The 5224-nt window shown below is 39.1% G+C and overlaps 1 protein-coding gene across 2 annotated transcripts in view; it reads left to right on the forward strand.

The window, feature by feature from the left end:
* The window catches only part of LOC106517067 (mitochondrial calcium uniporter dominant negative subunit beta), a 22481-nt gene that overhangs the window by 1123 nt on the left and 16134 nt on the right, over nt 1-5224 (forward strand). The window lies entirely within an intron of this gene.

Raw genomic sequence — 5224 nt, forward strand, 5'->3', positions numbered from 1 at the left:
GGGGGAACTCCAAGGCGTTCCCAGGCCAGCCAAGAGACATAGTCCCTCCAGCATGTCCTGGGTCTTCCTTGGGGCCTCCTCTCGTGTGGACATGCCCGCAATACCTCACCAGGGAGGCGTCCAGGAGGCATCCTTACCAGATGCCCGAGCCACCTCAACTGGCTCCTCTCGACGTGGAGGAGCAGCGGCTCTGCTCTGAGTCCCTCCCGGAGCACATGTTTAGTTATCTAATAAAGAGGCAGTATAGAACTACAGCATGGTCAGATTGCTAAAGATATATCATGCCATCCACAATTCTAGTAGATATTATTGCCATATATTTAACTGTCCAGATATGGGGGTCATTTATCATATAATGTTTCACCACTGTGCATCATTACGTGTTGGTCTCTTGATAACAGTCATGTATCATTAAGCATCACTTCCACCCCCCTGGAGTTTTTTTTTTTCCAATGGAGCTTAGCAAATGACTTTTTGCGCCAACATCCATTTGTGAGTGCAGGGCAGGAGGAAAATACTGCAGCATGTAGTCGCCAGAGGGAGAAAAGTGCACCTCTGCAGGTTTTGCATATCAGGACATAATGAATATTATCTGGTCCTAAGTACTTTCTAAAATTCTTTAACTCTAACATGTACAGAAACTCTGGCGTACACGTGTGTTCACACGAAGCCAAGGTGGAAAGACCTTAGAGAAGCTAATATGGCTGCCTATCAGAAACGTTGGAAGCTGTTGTCTTGCAGTGACAAACTTTTAGGACAGCTGCCAATCTTCTCAGGAGTTTGTGTCCCAGCAAAACCCAAAGGTCAAACTGTGCAATGCTCAGAGAAACTCCCCAAATCTAAAAGCTCCTTCTAAGACTGTACAGGCTTCAGGTAGCAGCTTAAATGGTACATTTCGTAAGACTGTCAGAAATCCTGTTTCCATCCAATTGTAATACAAATTTTAAACAAACTTTTAAAGTGTTACAAAAAAGAAAAAAAAAGTTATATGAATTAGGAGTTTCTGTCCACTTGTTTGGAATGAATCAACCACTGTGTTTTTTAAGTGTAAATTCGTCAGTCATGTTACGCATGGTCGTAATAAACAGGAAGTAGAGGATGCAAACTAGCAAGGACCACACATCTCAGGACAATGGAGGAAAGTTTTCAGGGATGTGTTGCTATCGGGCAAGTTGTAATTGTTCTGTCATATTAACTAGTATTATAGCCATGTGACATGCTGTCCGGGGCGGTTCTCTCCACGTTATGGGAAAATCCAAGAAGTCACCGACAACGGGAACACCTGGTCAATCATGTGTCTCCCCCTATTTTTTGCATCAACTCTTTTTCGGAAAATCCAAAAACCACCTCAAGCGGCTTTTTGTATTTTATTTTATTTTATTTATTTTTGCCGTTTCCATCAACCTTTTCTAATGCGCATAAAAAAGTTGACAGAAACACAGCTGAAGTGTGAACAGGTGTGGCTTGTTTAGAAGGGTTGAATGCTTGAAATTAAAATTTCATCATTGTAGGACCTGGCAAAGACCAGATCATTTTTATTTTTATTTCTGTTATATAAAACCCTTAGAGCTGAAAGAAGGGGAAAGCATTCCTTTTCCCATAACTGTATCGTAGTTGTTTGTAGTTTGGCAGGACATTTAAATACGTATTGTACAAAAGTACCAAGATTAGCTATAACTCAGGCATGCAGATGCTAACTCAGTGCAGGAACAGCTTAATGGCAGCCTCCTCGAGTGAAAATTGACACTTTTTTGGGATTGACTGGCAAGCTCTGATGACTCACCCAAGACTTGTGCAAGGATGACTAAGTTCCACTTTTAGACTCCATCTATACAAAACTGGAACTGCTGATTTCCACATTTCAGAGAGCGTTCATGTACAGTTCCTGACAGAAATATATACAGTGCAGTAGCAGCTAGAAAGCATTTCTCTGTAACCTTATCTTCCAAACATTTGGAATCCAGACAGTTTTTGGAAAGTAATGCACTACAGCATACTTGTTTGTATTTTTTATAAATGACTGGTAAAATGCATTTCAAATAGGCTGTCAGTTTATTAAACGTTAAAAGCTGCTGAACAGTCAGATTTCAGAATCCACGTAGCATGGGGTGGTTTTTATGAGACTATTAGAAGATGAGCTGTAGGAAAAAAAGACAACATTAACTGATGTAGGTGACCGTTAGTGAAGTGGAAGGAATTACTCCAGGAACTGTTTATCATAAAATGCAAATGTAGCGTTCATTTAATTGTGATAATAAAGATGCAGGTGGCTGACAAAGCCAAAAATAAATCTTTGCTTTATGAAACCTTTGACACCTAATAAACTGCAGTTTGAGAAGACGTGAAGTCTGTAATAAAAGACTGGAGGATTAAGTTACATAGCAGCAATATGATATTTTGGTTCATTTGACTGTAAAATATGAATATTTCATTTTATTTTTAAAATACACAAACTCGGTTTATATTTTCACAATTGCACAAAATAACTCCACACATGTCCTCTTATGGCCATTTTTGTTTTTAATTAAGAAATTTCTATTAGACCAATGAATTGACCAACAATGATTTTAATTGGCCAGTAGTGCCTATTTTATTGCTAAACTATACAAATTTTAATTTGGTTTCACTTTTCTTCTGCTTTACTTAAGGCAAAATACTCCACTTCAATTGGAATACGAAGTTAAATTGGCTGTGGAATAGAATGTGCACGTAATCTGTTATTTTCCTGCAGTTTGTATGAGTTTGTGCATGTCTAATTTTTGTTGTGGTTATCATAAGTTATGTAGCACCGAGCAGCAGGTCTGTGCATTACTATGAACTGTGCTGCCTTCACTATTAACAGAATTTATAAACACGATTTAAAGCACCATTTATAAAAAGTTCTTCTGAGGGTTGGTAAATATATTTATTTAAATATTAAGTTAAATTATTTTAAATGAAATAGCAATACTGACCAAAAAATAAATTATTGTCTTGATTTCTAAACATGAGCATGGGTTTAGTGTTAACAAGTGGTTTCTTGTCAGGTGCCCATTGAGGACAACAAATGTTCATTCAGATGCTCAGTCTCTTTGGTTTAACTGGTCGCGTCGTTTAACTTTATTTGAAATGTTCAATCGATGGGTGCAGGAAATATAATGACCTAATTAAAATTTTCATGCAAAATTAAAATGTCACTCAGTTGTTTTTGTTATTTTTTATTGCATGATTTATAATGCTGGGACCTGAGTATGTTTCCTTTTATCATGCAAACATGAAATGCATTTTACCATCTAACATGTTGCCTTTGTGTCTATCTTGGTTTCTGATTCCGTCATGCTTTAATATTAGCGTTCTGTATTTTAACTCTTTTCCTCGACTTCTCTACACATTTGCTCATCTTCCTCGTTTTGGCCAAGCTTTTCGTCTTCCTCCACAGCTCAGGACAGACAACACTTCCCAAAAAAACATTACCATTATTGTCCCAGAAGTTCCACGACGAAATTAAAGACGCCCGCTTCCTTCGGCGGAAGCATCTTGTCATAAAAGCCGTAACATGCGGCCCTTTAGTGCAATGACTTATGGTTTAGTGGTTTAGTCTCTAGATAACACGTTGATTTAATTTGCCTCCTACATGGCAGGACCTGCAGTGTGACTATTGCACACGTACATTGCAATGAAGATGCTCAAACAATATATCGGGCAGCTCTACTTGCTGTTGGAAATGTAGACATTTTAATTAACAGTTGGTCAGGAGTTGAACTTAAAAGTTTCTATTTATTTGCTATATTTGCATGGTTGGTTGTGGCAGAAAACAGTGTGTGTCATTTTGTAATAGTAAAGAAGCCTCGAGTCTTGCCTTGTTTTCTTAGTAAGAACCTTATTGATCTATAAATGTTTTCATCTGGAACAAGATTAGTCTTCTTTTGTACATGCAAGGAGAAAAATGAAAGTCTTATCCTTAATGTGACTAGTGGAAGACTAATGTTACAGCCTGTGGCCCACCTTGAATACATTATAGAGTCTATAGAGTCATTAAGAGTGAAGTCTTGTGTAGAGTGTTTCTGTATCAGTAGTTGTGGTTATTTAGGCTCCTCTGTGGTAATATCTAAAAATAACAGCCCTCAACAAACACATTACACCTAACGTCCGAACATGTAACACTTCAGGACAGCTGATCTATGAAGGAAAGGAAAATGTAGTTTCAAATTGTTCTCGTCGACATGTTCATTTCTGCTGCAGAGGAGCCGTTTTCACTCTTTAAATGGTTCAAATTCAAAGTCTTTGCAGTACCTAAATGACTTCCATTCATTTCCACGATCATTGTCTTTGCAGGGGTGCCATGCTGGTTTTGTGGCTCAGTATTTCTGTGCAGTTTTTAGGCTGGAGAATCTCGAGACAGTGACAAATTTTAGAAATTTGCGCAGAGTGATGATTAAGTGGAAGAACAGCCACTGTTTGTCGTCCTGCTCCACCCATTTAAGCTGTGGCACAGTGACAAAAGAGAAGTCCTTCCAGCCTGACTGTTCACCTCTTCTTATAGCTGTACATTATGGGAAAGCTGCCAGAAACTCCAAACACTTTTCTTGTTGGACTTGCTTAACTAAAAGCATTTCCTTTTACTTATTGTGCCTTTAATAAATCAGATTAGCTGTTCACTCCTCTTCCATGTCTACTAATCTTTGGTTTATAATGTTGCTTAACCTGGCGTGTATAAAACACGATGCTACAGCCACATTCTTCCCACTGCTGTCATTTTCTCTATGCAGCTAAATTAAATTAAAAACTGAAATAAGCAAAGATAAATGAACCACTGCAAATCATTTTTATGGCTGTTCTCAATCACATTGATGACGAGGACTATTTCAGTTTCTCTTGCAGACAGTCTGTGGTTTCCCCCCCAGCCTTTAGCAACTACTTTAATACACCTCAACCTGCTTCCTTCCCTGCTTCCAGTCATGTGAGTAACATGCTGTAAGTCAGACTCATATGAGCACAAAGTGGCGAAAAAGCCCCCATTCCCGCCATTCCAGCAGTGATACAAAGCCTGTGGTGAGAGTGGGAGGCGATTCCTGTAGGGGGTCTAGATAAATCAGACCATAGCTCACTTGTGACGGGATTCATAACGGAGTGACCCTCTAAAGGACTGCAGGGGGAAATGAGACCACTCGTCACCATGATCCTAGCAGGAAGTCGTGGCTTGCCCCTGGAGGAAGGTGGCAGTTTATCTCTCGCTTCCAAAGAG

Source organism: Austrofundulus limnaeus, unplaced genomic scaffold (assembly GCF_001266775.1).
Source record: "Austrofundulus limnaeus strain Quisiro unplaced genomic scaffold, Austrofundulus_limnaeus-1.0 Scaffold44, whole genome shotgun sequence".
Taxonomy (NCBI): domain Eukaryota; kingdom Metazoa; phylum Chordata; class Actinopteri; order Cyprinodontiformes; family Rivulidae; genus Austrofundulus; species Austrofundulus limnaeus.